The sequence below is a fragment of the Canis lupus genome, unplaced genomic scaffold (genome assembly GCF_011100685.1).
Source record: "Canis lupus familiaris isolate Mischka breed German Shepherd unplaced genomic scaffold, alternate assembly UU_Cfam_GSD_1.0 chrUn_S1743H1939, whole genome shotgun sequence".
Classification (NCBI taxonomy): domain Eukaryota; kingdom Metazoa; phylum Chordata; class Mammalia; order Carnivora; family Canidae; genus Canis; species Canis lupus.
The window spans coordinates 1-18,638 of NW_023330594.1; the positions used below are offsets into that span (position 1 = coordinate 1).

At 48.2% G+C, this 18,638-nt stretch overlaps 1 pseudogene; it reads right to left on the reverse strand.

Annotated features, from left to right (window-relative positions):
- Positions 1–2,025: 2,025 nt before the first annotated feature.
- LOC119878574 lies at positions 2,026–17,586 on the reverse strand (annotated as a pseudogene).
- Positions 17,587–18,638: the final 1,052 nt, after the last annotated feature.

The following is an 18,638-nucleotide window of genomic DNA, read 5'->3' on the forward strand; positions in this document are numbered from 1 at the left end:
GGCATGGAACAAAAACAACTAAGTAAGGGTAGAGTGATACGTTGATGTTTCTCGGCTGGTTTGATTTTCCAAAGATGCCCTCATCATCCTGCTTAAGGATCAAAAGAAGTAACAAAGCACCCAACCCCACGCTGAGGCGAAGGTATTACTCTATTTCTACTAAAAAAGATATTGAGCACATTACTCCAAGAAAATCACAGTGTTCCTAAAAGAAGTAAAAAAAAAAAAAATTAAGACAGTAATTTTAAAACCTTACTACACATACCAAAAATTACCTAGTAAGTTAAAAAAAAAAAAACCTGTAGTAGATTCCTAATAAGAAAATGGGCCAAGAGAAAAATCAATCTAGGCCATTAACAGGTAAACCAGTCCTTCAGTCTGTGTCTATCTCTTACACACGTGAATAACCACAGAAGAGACACTCAACTTCACAAGTTAGAAAAATACAAAGGAAAATGATACCATTTTCATACAACAAACAAGCAAAACTTTAAAAAGCCTGATGATAGTCAGCGTTGCGTGGGAAAAGCAACCTTCTCTGTACCCTGGTGACATGAGGATACGCTGCTAGTCCTTCTGGAGGACCATGTGACAAAATCTATAAAAACCGTAATTCACGCATTGAGACAGACATCCTAGATGCGCTGCAAACACTGAGGGTGTGCCCAAGGCTGGCGAAGGTGGTCACACAGAGGGGGAGCTGGACGGGGGCAGACGGGCACCAGAGTCAGCCCTGGCAGGAAGGGAGACGGCTGCGCTGGGGGACAGGTGGGAGGCAGGGGTGCTGCTCGCAGGGGACCCGCTGGCCTCGAGTCTCTGAGGACAGAGGTGGCCTGGGCTGGCGCAGGGAGCCTGGCGGGGACACTGGCGTCAGCAGGGACAAAGGGGTTCAGCACCTACTAGTACAGCTTCTGAGGCCAGCCCTGGGGGGATGCACTTGCAATCTCACGGGAACTACAGGTGCTGCGGGTGCGGGGAGTGGGAATGGAGGGTCTTCACACATCCCGTGAGAGCATCCACTGGAAAGGTGGCTTCCAAGTCCAGGGAACAAGATGCAACATCACCAGGGCATACAAGCTAAGCGGGTACTGTGCTGTGCCCTGGTTTTTCTTCCCATAATGCCATGGTCCCTGGTGGGGGTAGCAGTGGAAAGGTAGAGCTGCCCCAGGGCCTCAGGTAGCACTCAGGTCACGACAGTGGAGATCGCAGCCCTACCCCTGCCACCGTGCTGCCCAGTGCAGGGCCCCTGGTTAGTCCTGCACAATCCCTGGCAGTGTGGCCCAGACTAGGAAAACAGGGCAACGATGGGGGGGAGGTGTGGGCTGGTATGTGCACCCCCATATGCTTTATTTGGATTTATCCATATTCTTGCGGGGATGTGCAGCACAGGGTGGCCTGGAGATAGTCCAGCTGGCTCTCAAGAGAGGAATGGTTAAACACAGCCAGTGGCCAGTTATGTTCACCCCAGGAAGTCCAAGAGGAGAAAGCAGCACACGTACTAGCAAAGAGCTTCCGCACATTCTTGGGTTAAACGTGCAAATAAGGCAGTAGGTTCTAATTTTCATGAAAGGCTCCACACCAAATTAACACAAATAAAGCACTGAACAAGGTCTGTAAGCTCAGAGCCTGAACAGGTCCCAAGAGGCCTGGTGGGAGGGGGTTCGGGGACGGGATGGGGTAAGGGCTGGGGAAAAAGGCAATGGATTGTTTTGGTTTTTTTTAATGCTCCATGATCCTAGTCCCAGGGTTTCACCTTACAGTTATTTATTACTCTTTGTAAATTAAAAGAAGTTGCAGCCTGCTCCAAAACCCCCTCAAGTGCAGCCTTGGGGGGGGGGGGGGGGCTGCCCGGGGAGCTCCACGTGGCCAGGTGCCATAGACACACACACATGCCCAGAGGTCTGCTGAAGAACAAGGGGCCTCTGGAACGGCCTAGCGCTTCTCAAGGGGAGCAGGTTCCACATAAACCAGCACACACTCAATTTCAGATGTTTCCTCTGATTCAGCACGTGTTACCAGGGGCACTTACACAATCTCGGCGCTATCTTCACAGAAGTCAATGTGTAACGTAACAGGCTTCGTGCAGGTACAGCCCCTGAATTTTTTCGCTCGGTAGGAAGCTGCATGAAAGTTTCTACTGCAACCGGACTGCTTAACAGCAAAACAGAAACAGTTCTATTATATTAAAGAAAACTCACGCAGAACACATCTCTTTCAAGTACACGCATGTGATCCACCTAAACAGGCCCAAACCAATTCTTTCTGTTCCTCGTATAGCTGCCAGCAGCAGCAGGTGCTGGAGACGTTTGCCCAGTGCGTTGCGTGTGTGGGGAGCTGATCCTCGGAGCGGGGAGGGAATAAAATCTTACTCTTCTTAATAGACAGAACATACACAGTATCCAGTGCCTCCTTGGTGCTAAAGCTCCATGCCTGTGGGGGCAGGGAGTATTAGGAAAGTCATGTCTAACAAGGCTCTCAGACGAAGAAACACTAGGAAATAATGAGCAATCCTGGTCAAGTCACTTCTACTTCAGATTTTAAACTTCGATCTTTTTAATAATAAATTTATTTTTTATTGGTGTTCAATTTGTCAACATACAGAATAACACCCAGTGCTTCATCCCTGTCAAGTGCCCCCCTCAGTGCCCATTGCCCATTCACCCCCACCCCCGGCCCCTCCTCCCCTTCAACCACCCCTAGTTCGTTTCCCAGAGTTAGGAGTCTTTATGTTCTGTCTCCCTTTCTTGATATTCCCACCCATTTCTTCTCCCTCCCCTTATATTCCCTTTCACTGTTATTTATATTTCCCAAATGAATGAGAACACATAATGTCAATGTTACCCAGGGCAATTTACACGTTTAATGCAATCCCTATCAAAATACCATGGACTTTCTTCAGAGAATTAGAACAAATTATTTTAAGATTTGTGTGGAATCAGAAAAGACCCCGAATAGCCAGGGGAATTTTAAAAAAGAAAACCATATCTGGGGGCATCACAATGCCAGATTTCAGGTTGTACTACAAAGCTGTGGTCATCAAGACAGTGTGGTCCTGGCATAAAAACAGACACATAGATCCATGGAACAGAATAGAGAATCCAGAAGTGGATCCTGAACTTTATGGTCAACTAATATGCGATAAAGCAGGAAAGACTATCCACTGGAAGAAAGTCTCTTCAACAAATGGTGCTGGGAACAAGGGACATCCACATGCAGAAGAATGAAACTAGACCACTCTCTTGCACCAGACACAAAGATAAACTCAAAATGGATGAAAGATCTAAATGTGAGACAAGATTCCATCAAAATCCTAGAGGAGAACACAGGCAACACCCTTTTTGAACTTGGCCACAGTAACTTCTTGCAAGATACATCCATGAAGGCAAAGAAACAAAAGCAAAATGAACTATTGGGACTTTATCAAGAAGCTTTTGCACAGCAAAGGATACAGTCAACAAAACTCAAAGACAACCCACAGAATGGGAGAAGATCTTTGCAAATGACGTGTCAGATAAAGGGCTAGTTTCCAAGATCTGTAAAGAACTTATTAAACTCAACAGCAAAGAAACAATCCAATCCTGAAATGGGCAAAAGACATGAAGAGAAATCTCACAGAGGAAGACATAGACGTGGCCAACACACACATGAGAAGATGCTCCACATCACTGGCCATCAGGGAAATACGAATCAAAACCACAATGAGATCCCACCTCACACCAGTGAGAATGGGGAAAATTCACAAGGCAGGAAACCACGAATGTTGGAGAGGATGCGGAGAAAAGGGAACCCTCCTGCACTGTTGGTGGGAATGGGAACTGGTGCAGCCACCCTGGAAAACTGTGTGGAGGTTCCTCAAAGAGTTAAAAATAGACCTGCCCTACGACCCAGCAATTGCACTGCTGGGGATTTACCCCAAAGATACAGATGCAGTGAAACGCCGGGACACCTGCACCCCGATGTTTCTAGCAGCAATGGCCACAGTAGCCAAACTGGAAGGAGCCTCGGTGTCCATCGACAGATGATGGATAGAGAAGATGTGGTCTATGTGTACAATGGAATATTCCTCAGCCATTAGGAATGACAAATACCCACCATTTGCTTCAACGTGGATGGAACTGGAGGGTATGATGCTGAGTGAAATGAGTCAATCGGAGAAGGACAAACATTGTATGTTCTCATTCATTTGGGGAATATAAACTTTCGATCTTAATACACAACCTGAATCACAGTTTTTGTAAATGAGCGGCTGTTGGCTGTGTTTTTTGAGCATATGTTTTTATAATTAGTATTCACCAATTCTGCACAAAAAAGGGGCTGAGATTTGATAGATACGTTGCTCGGCACCTTTATTTCCTTTCTTCAGCCCGCGGACCACTTGGACACATCGTTTTGACAGAAGCAGTCCTGGATGCCCCGTACGGGCAGCCTCACGGCCTCGTCTCCCCGTTCAGAAAACGGTGGCCGTCCTACCTGCCCCTCGAGGCCTCCCTGCACACTAGTTAATCACAGGCTTCTCTTGCCTCAAACTCCAAATACTAAAAATCTTTCCAAACAAACACAACCTTTACTTTTTTAACAATTACGGTTATAAAAGCGCAGAATCACAAGCTAGAATAGGCCTCTACCTTTTTTTTCTTAAATATCTGCAAATTCCCGACGTCTGAGAAGCCTTTCTGCCATGAAATTCTTTACTCTTAATGCAACTCAGGTCTGTCTGGTATCGCTCTTTTGGAAGGAGGGGCCTCACGTTAACTATTAAATTGATAACCTCTTACGCTAGGATGGGAAAGTAGGAAAAAATTGACCACAAACACAAAGGCTGACTCGTGGCCAGTGTTTTGTGATCAACTGTTAAAGGGTGGTCCTGGAGCCGAGGAGGGCTCCTCCTGAACCGTCCCCCACCTTCTGGAGCTGCGGGTCATGCCCTCAGGAGTGCCCCAAGGGTGCTCCACTCCCCGCTACCCGAGGCTGCACCCACACACACCCCTCCTGGGGGGATGAGACGACTTTCCGCCTCCAGTGGCGTCTTCCCCGCAGCTGAGCCTCCGGCAAGACCCACTGCATCCCAGGAATGCACTGAGAGGGGAGCCCCGGTGGGGTGAGCACCTGGCCCTTCCAGGTAGGAAGGTGGAGGGAGGGCCCAGCTGGAGGGCCGAGTCCTCCCTGTGAGCACCTGCTCCCACACCAGCTGCACGGAGAGCCGCAATCTGCAAGCCTTCCCCATGGAAAACTAAAAACATTCCAGTTCCACGACCTCTATCCTCTCACTGTGTAAACGGACACTCTCCTTTAATACTGACTGTCGTCTCCGTAAAGGGCCTACGGCAAAAGCAGCCCGTACGTACTTTTTAGATTTCACCGGGATGTACTTGGCAAAATCCACGAGGAAACACTCCGCCAGGTAATGGTCTGCCGAAGACACGATCGACTTGATAACGGCCCTGCACCAGCACTTCAGCTCCTGACAATACACCACGCAGACCTACAACGAAGAACCCTCAGCGGTAAGACCTCGGGGTGCAGGGAGCACCAAGAGGCACCCCCAAACCATCTCAGCCCACACTGTGCCTCCGGGAAGAGGAAGGCGTGGCAGGAGTCCGGGCTGCCCATGCTGCCCACTGCTGGGCGGCGAATGGGGCACGGGGCCCCCGAGGCCCACCGGTGGCTCCCCCACTATGGTCGGTCTGACTCCTTAACTAAGGACAAGTTTTTGAAAGTAAAAGAAGGAAAACGTGTTGCTTTGCCCTCTTCAAGCAGAAAACACAGCTTAGAAACAATGGGACGCCTGGGTGGCTGGGCCGTTGAGCCTCTGCCTTCGGCTCAGGCCCTGATCCTGGAGACCCGGGATCGAGTCCCGCGTCGGGCTCCCTGCATAGAGCCTGCTTCTCCCTCTGCCTGTGTCTCTGCCTCTCTCTGTGTGTCTCTGATGAATAAATAAATAAAATCTTAAAAAGAAAAGAAAAAAAGAAACAATCGCCAAGCAGGTTGCCAGACCCCTGCGAACCCGTGCCCCAGGCTCGGACCCCCGAGTCCCACAGCAGGGCTGTTACTGCAGCCGGTGGGTCTGCTGTTTGCTGTCGCAGCTGAGCCCCAGCTCGGGGACGACGTGGCTGCCTGCTGCGTCCCAGGCCCTGCACCCAGTCTCCAGCAACTGCCGCTCCGCGACTCAAGAAATGAGCACCCGCCCGCGGCCCCGCTCCAGGGACACTGCCCTGCAGGAGGGACAGCCGCCTGGGTCCTGATGTCCCGGTGGACGGCCAGGCCACAGAGGACTCGACTGCGACCCCGGCAGTCAAGCCAGACGCTGCCCGCAGGCTCGTGAGGGGCCCCCGGGGAAAGAGCTGCGTCCGGCAGGAGGAGGTGAGCCGGCTGCGCTCCAGGACCGAAGCTGGACACGTGCAGCTGCCGTTTCGCAACAGGTGGGCTCCTGGGGGCCGCACAGAATCGCAAAGTCCAGCACTCGAGAGAAATCGTGCCAAAGGAGGGAGGGTGTCTCTGTTTAATGCTTAAGTCAAAGCAAACTGTAGGAATGGTGCAAACAGGTAATAAATAGTTCACGCAGCCAGCCAGCCTTGAACTGGGGGCTTATGGGGCTTCCACCAACCCAACGTGGGGTCATTTAAGTATCAAGAACAACGATTATAGTGCATGGATATATTAAAAGCCATGAGTTCAAGCATTACTTTAAAAATGAAGAGGAAGAGGGACGCCTGGGTGGCTCAGCGGTTGAGCATCTGCCTTTGCCTCAGGGCGTGATCCTGGGGTCCTGGGATCGAGTCTTGCATCAAGCTCCCCACAGGGAGCCTGCTTCTCCCTCTGCCTGTGTCTCTGCCTCTCTCTCTCTCTCATGAATAAACAAAATATTTATTAAAAAATGAAGAGGAAGAGAGAAAAACAACACAGACCCCTGGACACCCGTGTAGACAGCTGGGCACGAACCTCTATGTCAGTAAGGGAAACACTCAAGCAATGCTTCTACCTTTCCAGTATGAACCATACTGCACCAGCGAAGCCTCCTTTTTGCTGCTCATGACTTTGGCCAACAAGTTAATGGTATGGAAAAGAATAAGAAATGTTATTAATGATGATTTTCTTAAAAGGGGGACCGGATTCAAGTAATTTCTCATTTTTCTCATAACTTAAAAATTATAAACCTCTTTCCAGTAGAAAAACTCAAACTCTTCTGAAAAGTGACTATGGGCAGAGAGAATCAGACAATGGGCCCGGGAGCAAAGGTTGCAAGAAAGTAAGAAAGGGTGATGATGCGAGAAGGAAAATAAACAAGCATGAGTTGGCCAAAGTCTCAGGCAGCACAAGGGAGGTACTGGCCCTAGCCTGAAAACCCTCAAGCCCTCTTGGCTGAGGCCCCCACACCTGTGATAGCTCTAGAATAACCCTCTGGTTCCCAGCCCGGATGCTTGAACTTGGAGGACACTCCATCTCCTGCTGCCCCACATGAATCTTGTATAACCTCTGCTTCCCAAAACCAGCCTGAACCTCGCACAAGGCAATGATTATAGATAATTAAAATACTATACAAGCTTTTATTGCCAAAAGAGTGTGCATTTTAAGTAGTGGTGAAAGACACAGTGCTTAAAGTACATTCAGATACATACCTGCCCTTCTTCCAACATTAATGGTTTTATTTCTATATCTTGGCACATGCTATTATAGAAGTCATTCATGGCACTATTCAGTTTTTGATAATCGACTTCATGATCTAAAAAGGGACTACATCCTTTTATAATAACCCAGAAGCATCCTGGATCTTCAATCTGTAAAATTTTTAAAAGACAAAACAATGCATGGTTTAAAAGCAGAACCATAAAATAATAAACCTTAGAGGCATGGATAACTGTTACTAACTTAAGTGATTTAACAAATTCTAGATGAGTACCTCTGTCCTAAATAGACCAAAGGTAAAAGATAAAATACCTCTGATATAGACCAAATCATCACACTGTACACCTTAAACTCGTAAGTTTTATGCCAATTACATTTCAATTAAGCTGGATAAAAGGTAAAAGATGCAAAGATAAAATTCTAAAACTTGTAAAAAAATAAAAAAAAAATACATAACCAACAACATGTCAGTAAATTTTAATTATGTGCTGTGACTTAAAAAGCAGACCTCAATGCCCTCCATCTTTTGTATTTTTTAAATATCCGTAACAGGGTGCCTAGGTGGCTCAGGGGGTTAAGCATCTGCCTTCAGCTCAGGTCATGATCCTGGGGTCCTGGGATCGAGTCCTGCTCATCAGGGAACCTGCTTCTCTCCCTCTGCCTGCCACTGCCCGTTTGTGCTCTTTTGCAAATTAATTAAATATTCATAACAAAATACAAAAGCAAGGTTCCATTTTTGCAATATGCTATGTCTTTTGTAAGAAAGAGAAGGAAATATGAATACACATATATTCTGCTCATATTAAAAAAAATGACGGCAGATAAACCAAAACAAACACAAGTCATTGCCAACAGGAAGCCAGGAATAGAAGGGACGAGGATGAAAGACTTCTTTGAATGCACCTCGTAGATCAGTGTCATTAGAAACCAAGATTTTCATTGTTAGAAGATACAGATGTAAAATAAAAAGTTAAATTTGACTTGAAAGCATCAATAGGAATTCGTGACTTTTCAAGTGTATTTATTTCCTAAGTCTGCCTATTGAAAGGGCCTAAAAGCAATGACATCCCAAGACTTGGGATCCTAGGTACCTGGTGGCAGGAATACAGGTGTTCACTTTAGTATTCTATTTTTCTAAATATTGGAGTATTTTTTTAATAATAAATAGCTGGAAAAAAAGGAATAGTGGGCCATGCTGATTCCAGGTCACAGAGTCCTTTTCCTCTGCATGGACTCACCCACCTGCAAGTAACTATGATAAACAGAGGAAAAAATACAAAACAACTATGAAGGCACTAAAGAGAACCGCAGGGACTGGACGCTTTGCCAGGAGGATACTCCTCCCGGTAGAGGAGGAAGGGCTGTAACTCCACCAGAAAGCCACAGTGTGTGTGACTTGAGGAACCAGAGAAGGGAGTCTGGGGGCTACAAAAGCAGCTTTAAGTTTAGGGGAGAAGTTCTGAAAGAGCCGCAATGGGGAGAGCCAAGTCCCTGGCAAGCCTGCATGGCACAGGGGAGGCCCCAGCAGCCTGGGGCAAAGTAATCACCAGGAGGTGGACAGAAACACTACAGAGTGTTAGTGCTGCCCATGAGAAGTGCCACCTCTCTCCCAGCACGTCCCGTCCCCACCCCTCTGTACCCTGGCCCCTCTAAGATGCCTGCGTGGGGAGGCTCACAGCTGCCGGGAGCTGCCCGTCCTGGCCAGCTCCTGACCGACCCTCAGCCTCCCTTCCTGTGAGCACCTCCTCACAAGGGCTTACAGGTGCCAATCCTCCCCGTCCCTTTGAGTCAGGTGTGCATCTCCCAGTACCCAGGAGTAAGTCTCAAGGACCTGCCAGCCTTGGCTGGGACCTGTAACCACCAGGGAGGCAGGGGCACAGGCCTCCTTCCTTGGCTAGTAGAGCCCCTCCTTTCCTCTTCCTCGGTCTCCCCCCAAAATGCTCAGCCACCTCTGTCCTGCCCCAGGTCCCGCCCCTACTGCCTGCAGCTAAGCCTTTCACTGGTGTCTGCCTTTGTTGGTCTCTGGCACCATCACAGGGAAAGAGTGTGCAGCAGGAGTCCTGCCAAGTTAAGGAGGCTCAGCCAGCATCGAGGGCTCTCCGCAGAAACCCGACGTGCCAAGCCTGAGAATTCAAGACCACGCTGCTGGGCAAAGAAAATGTGCTCTACCCCCAAGGGCAAAAGCCAAGGGGGGCTTGAAGAGTATGAACCGGGCCTCCTGGAGGGTGGTCAGAGCGAGTGACTTAAGTATAAGTCAACACTCTTGACCATACCTGCAACATCCAGAGTGGCAGTTACTAGACACATAAAGAAATGAAAATGGGATATGTGGCCAACGACCAAAGCAGCCAGTACAAGGGAACCCCAGGCTGCCCAGAAGTTGACATGAACAGGCAAGGACTTCAGAGCAACTGTTAGAAATACACTGGAACAATTTAAGAATAAGACAGTTATAGTGAGTGAGTTCATTACTTAAGAGGAGAATTTAAAAAAAAAAAAACTTTCGAAAATTCCAGAACTACAAAAGTAAAACATACAAAACAAAATTTTACTAGTGGCGTGCTCACTACTCCTATTCAACATCGTACTGGAGGCCCTAGTGGGTATCACAAGATAAGGAAAAGGTCAGCAAGACTAGAAATGAAGAAAGAAAAGTGTCTCTATCCACAGTTATCTCAATGGAAAACCCTAAGGAATCTATAAAAAATATATTAGAACTAGTAAGCAGCTCTAACAAGGTTCCCGGGTACAAAGTCATATATTCAACTGCACATCTATATTTAGCAATGAAAATTGGAAATTTAGGGATCCCTGGGTGGCGCAGCGGTTTGGCGCCTGCCTCTGGCCCAGGGCGCGATCCTGGAGACCCGGGATCGAATCCCACGTCGGGCTCCCGGTGCATGGAGCCTGCTTCTCCCTCTGCCTGTGTCTCTGCCTCTCTCTCTCTCTCTCTCTCTGTGACTATCATAAATAAGTAAAAGAAAAGAAAAGAAAAGAAAAGAAAATTGGAAATTTAAATTTAAAAAATAGTACCATTTTCAACAGCACTAAAAAAACAGGCTTACTCAGGACTGAATCCAACAAAACATATGCAAGATTTGTGTGTGTTCACAGGTACACAAACTGATCAAATAGATCAAGGAAGACCTTTATGCCAATATACTGTGTTCATGGATTGTTGAGATGTTAATTTTCCCCACAATGATCTACAAATGCAACTCAATTCCAGCAGGAATTAAGAAATCAATGAACTCACTGTGAAATTCTCTTTGGAAAGGCAAGGAACTAGAATGGCTCAAATAATTCTGAAAAAGAACAACACAGTTGGAAGACTGAACAGTGTGATACTGGAGAAAGCACAGACACATAATCCAACAGCACAGAAACAGACCCACACATACATCGTCAACTGATTCTCAATAAAGGCACAAAAGCAATTCGGTGGAGAAAGGGTAGTTTTTTTAACAAATGGTACTGGAACAATTAGTTATCCATATGCACAAAAATGAGCTTTGATCCATTCTTCGCACCAGCTACAAAAATTAACTCAAATGGGGGCTCCAGGGTGGCTCAGTCAATTAAGTGTCTGCCTTTGGTTCAGGTCATGATCCTGGGTACTGGGATGGAGCCCCGTGTCAGGCTCCCTGCTCAGCCAGGAGTCTGCTTCTCCTTCTCCTTGTGCCGCTCCCCTCTGCTCATGCTCTGTCTCTCAAATAAATAAAATCTTAAAAAAAAAATAACTCAGATGGATCCTATATCTAAATGTAAAACACAAAACCATAAAATTTCTATAAGAATATATGGGGGAAATCTTTGAGACTGTGGGTTAAGACTTTAGCTATAACACCAAAAGTATAATTTGTAGAAGCAAAAATTGATAAATTGGACTTACTCCGAATTCAAAACTTCTGCTCAACGGAAAGCACATTGTCAAGAGAAAGAAAAGTCACAAACTGGAAGAAAATATTTGCGATCACATCCAACAAAGAGCTTCACCCACAGTACATAAACTCTAAATACTCAACAAGAAAATGACCCAGTTAGAGAACCAGACAGATGCAAATGGACACTTGACCTGAAAAGATGGAAGAATGGCAAACAAGTGTTGTGCCCAAGATTGCGAATCCGAGAAACCACCGAGGAGCCAACACTGATGCAAATACACGAGGGTTTATTTACAAGCTCGGGCTTGGGTCCAAGGGCACCCGACACAGCGGAGCAGGGACTTGGACCCCGAGACTAAGAGGCGTAGCAGCTTTATCGGGGCCAGTGGCCCATGGATACGCAGAAAGCTGCACAGTCATGTCGGTCCACACGCAGGTGGCCAACTGAATTACACCTTACCCTATAGTATCCACTTGAGCTGGCCTATTACTTTGGTCAGAATCGGCCCGCAGTTTTGGGGGGCACAAAGCAGGGTTACATTGTTATGAGCCGATTTCCGATTAGGGTGTGCCCAGCGGCTCGCCTAGGGTGGGGCAGCGCCTTAAGCAATAAGCAGGTCATGTGGGGGTCATAGGGGAGGTGGCCGGGGTAGCACAAAATGGAATCAGTCCTGCTCTGCTTGCCCAGGGGTAGGGGATTTTTGTTAAATTTCCTGGGTCCCACACAAACACCTAGAAAAATGATCAACATATCATTTCCCATTAGAAAATGCACATTCAGGGTGGCCTGGATGGCTCAGCAGTTTAGCGCCGCCTTCAGCCCAGGGTGTGATCCTGGAGTCCTGGGATCGAGTCCCACATCAGGCTCCCTGTGTGGGCCTGCTTCTCCCTCTGCCTGTGTCTCTGCCTCTCTCTCTCTCTGTGTGTCTCATTAATAAGTAAATAAAATATTTTTTTTAAAAAAAGAAAGAAAATGCCATTCAAACCACAGCGAGAGACCACCATACAGTAAACTAAACATCACCAGAATGGCTGAAATCTATAAAACTGACCATCTCATGTGCTGGTGAGAATGCAGAGCCACTAGAGCTTTTTTTTTTTTTAAGATTTTTTTTCATTTTTTTTTTTTATTGAAGTTCAATTTGCCAAAGTAGAGTATAACACCCAGTTATACTCTACACCCCACCAAGTGCCCTCCTCAGTGCCCGTCACCCAGTTACCCGTCACCCAGTTACCCCATTTTTTTTGTAAGATTTTAAGTAATTTCTACACCCAGCATGGGGCTCAAACTCACAACCTCAAGATCAAGAATGCAGGGACTGAGCCAGCCAGGCGCCCTGCAGCTGGAGCTCTCCCACACCGTGGATGGGAACGCATAATGGTACAGTTCCTGTACACAATTTTCTCATGAACTTATTAGACAGCTAACACAGAAGCTACTGTTTATCCTTGAGGCTGACCTTATGTTCACACAAAAACCTGTATGAACAAGTTGTAGGAGCTTTATTTATAATCTCAAACATAAACTCAACTCACAAGGCCTGTGGCTGGTGACTTTACAAATTGCTGCACATTCACACAGTGGACAAGTACCCAGGGGTAAAAAGGAGGACATTATGATTCATGCAACTGTTCAGGCAGGTCTTAAACGTAAATGCTCAGAGTAGCCAGATTCCAAGGCTACCTCTCTCTTTTTTTTTTTTTTAATTTATTTATTCACGAGAGAAACAGAAAGAGAGATAGAAACATAGGTAGAGGAGGAAGCAGGCTCCCTGCAGGGAGCCCGATGTGGGACTCGATCCCAGGACTCCAGGATCACACCCCAAGCCAAAGGCAGATGCTCAACCATTGAGCCACCCAGGCGTCTCCCAAGGCTACCTCCTACTCCATGATTCCACCTGCACGTTTCCTTTTTTACAACATCCTGGAAAAGGCAAAACTAATAGGGTAAAGACCAATGGTTGCACAGGACGTAGAGTGGGGCAAAGAAAGGGCCATGAAGGAACACGAGGTCACGGAGGGGTGATGGAACTGCTCTCTGCTTGGACTGTGGTGGTGGTTACAGGACTGTACGCATCTTTCAAAATGTCACAGAATTCTACATGAAAAAGAATAAATTTTACCATATGTAAATCAAACCTCAATTTAAAAACTAGTTTATGAGTTTAAAAAAAAGAAGGGTCCCTGGAGGGGGGACTCAGTCAGTTAAGCATCAGACTCTTGGTTTCGGCTCAGGTCATGATGTCAGGGTGGTGAGATCGAGTCCCACCACAGGCTCTGCTCTCAGAGTGGGGGAGTCTGCTTGAGATGCTCTACCTCTGCCCCTCTCCCCACTCACCAGTGCACCTGCTCTCTCTAAAATAAATACAATCTTAAAAAGAAAAAAAGATGTGAAGCAAACATGGCAAAATGTCAAAAGATTGGACAAGGCTAAGTGGCAGATGTCCAGGTGTTTGTGATTGTATCTTTTATACTTCTTTGTATGTCCAGAATAATTCCTAATAAAAAGCTACATTTTAAGTTATTTTTAATCACAAGGAATGATTTTTTAAAGGGCTGCTTGTCCTCTGATGGGATATCACCCATGCAGTATTTTTACTAAAAATGCCTGACCTAAACATAAACATGAAGAAACAGACAAATCCGAAGTGAGTGATATTTTGCTAAGCGACTTCCCTTGTCCTTCATAAATTTCAGTGACACAAAAAAGCCAGGGAACTGACCTAAATTAAAGGAGACCAAGAGGCCATGACAACTAAACACAACGTGCAATTTTTTACTGGATCCTGGAGCAGAGAAAACAAACTCTAGAATACATTATTGGGACAACTGGAGAAATTTGAACATAAACTATGTGTCATGGTATCGGATCAATGTTAAATTTCTCAAGTGGGATAATTACAGAATGATGATGTTAGGTCTTTTTTCTCAGGAAATACATGTGTAAGAACCTACGGTTCTCAACTAATTCTCAAGTGGTTCAGCAAAAAAGCAAATAATTCTCTATATATTTATAAAGAAATACGTAAACCAACAAATTGTTAATAATTAGGATATAGAACATACGGTTCTTCTCAATATGGTTTTTGTAACTTGTTTTTATATTTGAAAATCTTCAAAATATCAAGTTGGAGAAAAATGCTTAAATAAATTTTTAAGGCATCACCGATCCTTTGAAGTTTCAGAATTTATCTTTTTTCTTTTCTTTAAAAAAACTCTGCCTGTAAAGCCTCAGAACTGTAGGCCGGGTTCAGTTTTACCAGCTAGGGGAACACGTGCTTTCCTGGGAGGGGTGGGCTCACTAGGGTACGGTGCCACCCCAGCTCTGACACTGGCTGCTTCCAGCCAAGTCTAGAAAGCAACACTGCCCACATTGTAAACACCAGCCTTACACATTTTCCCCCCTTGCGTGTCTGTTGTATTTCCATTAGAAAAATATCATCTATGTAAAATTTTGGTCCACTTTCTTCTCCTTTACCCCTAACATCCAAACTCAAAATACTTATATTTTATTCAAGCAAAAGCAGAATCATTTATCTGGCAAGAGAACTAGATATTCCACATCGTTAATAGGGTTTAATTGAATTAGACGTGTTCTTTATTATTTCTCAGGAATGACTGATCTACCTTTTCTATGTTGTTTCCTACATTATTTGTTATTTCCTTTTACTTTCACTTCCGAGTAATTATGTGGTGAGCGTCTCATTCCCCATATTCGGTAATATGTGTGTCCAAGTGTGATTTATAACATCATCTAATTTTTGATTTCTGTTCAATTCCCCTTAGTGTATGGTATTTCCATAATAACTCCACATATTTTAGTCGAACACACTTGCCAAGGTAGATTGTAAAAATTAAGATGTTAAAAAAAAAATTAAGATGTTAATTTTAAAATGCCGTGACAATTCCAAACCAAACAGTAAGCCTTGGCCCACTTATAGTCATGTTGACAGGAGAGGTCCTTGGACTTTCAATCTCAACGCGGCCTCCTTTGGTAGGAAAACCCACTCCTGAGATGCTGTTTGTGGATTCCATGGACAGCAGTGAAATCGTTCATGTGAGTCAGAGAACAGCTGTTTTACCACAGCCTGCAGCTTTCAGAATTTCACCCGTGTCACCCGTGTTTGCTTAGCTCCTGCCACCCCTCCTGGCACAAGCTGTCCACTTGAAGGGTCTGTGCGTTGCTGTCCAGAAAGGTGGTTGGCTGGAACACAGCTTGACTGTTAGACCAAAGGCCCTGGGGCTTTTCCAGTCCGATCACCTTTCTTATCCAAGATGCCATGGCTAATCCTTTTCTCCTGCAGCCCTGCTGGGAGAACAAGCCCACGTACACCATTCCCCCCGAGTCTCACTGCACTCCTGACCGTGGCACGTTGCCTGCACTGCTTTAATACATATTTTTAATCAACACCTTTTTCTTCACTAGACTCACCCTAACAGCCTTGCAATGCTAGTTATGTTTTTATGTTTTTATTTCTAAAATCTCTTACAACAAATATTAACTGTTAACTTTTAAATTTTTTAAAATAATTTCTAATGATGTGAACTACTCCCATACTGCACAGAAACTCTGCTGAGGGTGAACAGGTAAGAACTGGAGGTGTGGACAGACCAGAGCTGACAGGGTACAGGGTAGAGAAAAGGATCCAAGCAGGGGTTGCTTCCCCAGTCTGAGGCAGGGAGAAAGCAATACCCGCCCCCTTGCCAAAAATTCTGTCCCAGGGGATTTTGCATGTAGTAGGATCCACAACCCTAGAAGAGCCCTGTCTTTCCAAAGGAGAAACTGGAGATGCCTATTTAGGACTGGCGATGGAGAGGGGCCTGCTAATTGGATCTGAAACCCCTAAAAGTCTTGGAATGAATCCTCTTTGATAATCAGATGCTTCAAATGTTCGTGATCTCTCCTCATATAAATCACCTACCTAAGCCCTAAAACAAGAGAGGGAAAGTTGATGGTTTTTCAAAATCCCATCATTTGCTACGTTCCTCTCCTCTGCCCAAAGAAGCATGATTTAAAAAAAAAAAAAAAAAAAAAAAAAAAAGGTTTGGATTTCCTTTTCCAAGGGACTGAAAGCCAGCCCTTTTCTCTGGTATCTAAACTCCTCCCTCCAAGTCACCTTGTGAACACAGTATGCCTCAGTCTCCCCATCTCACCTGAGATGCAGGTAAGTCTACACCATCTTACCGGAGACACGAAACTGCGGCTGAAACTGCAGCTGCGGGCAGGTCCCACCCCCCCTCCCCCCCCCCCGCCGGGACCGAGCATCACCGGAGCCCCGGGGGCCCGAGCATCACCGGAGCGGGGGGGGGGGGGGGGGGGTACCGAGCATCACCGGAGCCCCCGGGGGCCCGAGCATCACCGGAGCGGGGGAGGGGGTACCGAGCATCACCGGAGCCCCGGGGGCCCGAGCATTACCGGAGCGGGGGGGGGGGGGGGGTACCGAGCATCACCGGAGCCCCGGGGGCCCGAGCATTACCGGAGCGGGGGGGGGGGGGTACCGAGCATCACCGGAGCCCCGGGGGCCCGAGCATCACCGGAGCGGGGGGGGGGTACCGAGCATCACCGGAGCCGGGGCGCACGCGCGGGGAGGGGCCCCCAGAGGCCGGGGGCGGCGCGGGCGGGGTTCCCGGGGCGGCCGGGCCGGGCGCGCGTGGAGCGGTGGTTGCCCCGCGGCCGAGGTGCGCGCGGGAGAGGAGCCGTCGGGCGGCCCCCAAGTCCCGGGCCGGGGAGCGGGGGAGCACCGGAGGAGTTTCGGGGCCGGGGGCCACGAGTGCCTTTGCACCCCGTGTCCCTGGCCATACGCGGGCGCCCCGGGGCGGAAGGGCGCGTGGAGGATGCGCAGGCGGGGGCCCGGGGCGCACGCGGCAGCCCACCCGCGAGCCGGGAGCCGGGAGCCGGGAGCCCGGAGCCCGGGGCGGCCCCTGCGCGGGGCCGGGGCGGCGCGGGGCGGGGCGCTCGCTCACCTTCAGCACCAGCACCTCGAGCATCTTCCCGCGCCCCTGCCGGGCCTCCGGGCCGCCGCTCCCTCGCAAGGCCGGGTGCCGGCCGATCCCGCCGTCGGGGCCCCGCAGGCCCGCCCGTCCGCGCCCTGGGGCTCGGCCACCGCGCACGCCTCGAGCCTTCCAGAAGGCCCGCCCGCCAACGGCCCGGGCAACCGCCGGCCTCCCTGCGCAGGGGGCGGCGGGCGGGGCGGGGCGGGGCGGGGCCCGGGTCACGTGGCCGCCCCGACCCCCGCGGGCTCCCCCCGCCCCCCTCTCCGACCCACCTGGAGGCCTCAGGGGTCAGGAAGCCGCGCGCAGGCCGCCAATGCAGAGCTGGGGACACCCCCCTCCCCGCACCCCCACCCCCTCCACCTCCTCCTCCTGCTTCGGTCCCAGATTTCCTCCCACCTGGCCCTTAGGTGGCAGGGCTCCCCCAGACTGTCGCTGGCCACTCCGGTCACCAAACCGCAGCCCCCCTGGACGGGGGCTCCAACCCGCGCGTGTTGATGTTGTTGGGGCGCCCAGGAGTTCTCTAAATTTGGAACACCTGGACGCCTCAGTTTTTCTCACCTAAAAAAAAAAAAAATGAGACGATTAGATGGGGTCACTCTATGTGAAATAAAGGGCACCCAAGAAGCACTCAGGGAGGGGTGGCTGTCATTACTATCTCAGGAATCTCTCTCTGACACTTGAACAAGCCAACAAATAAGAGAAATGAAGAGTCCTTAAAAATCAAAGGAAGCACAGCTAGAATAAGATCATTAAAAGTCAGGCTTACGTGGTTTTATAGGTGAATTCCTCAATATCTTGATTGTGGGAAAAAAAAAAAAAAGTAAGCCCATGTCCAAAGGTATTAATTTGCTAGTCAGGGGAACCAACGAGATGGCAAAAAAATGACACCAGTTTTAAGAGAGTACGACGCTTGTGGGGCGTAGGTTTTTGGGAAACGATGCTCACAAAAGCGTCCAGCCCTAAAAGTCTGTTATAGATTTCACAAGGTCAGGTGACATCATTGGCGTCAGGTCTCAGGCAGGAGAGTTGGAGAGAAGTGTGTGGACTTCCAGTCCTGAGGGAGACACAGCTGCCAAGCATGCGTACACCTGTGGCTGACCTGGGCTAACCAGCTTCTCCCCTAGTGGAGGCACCTGG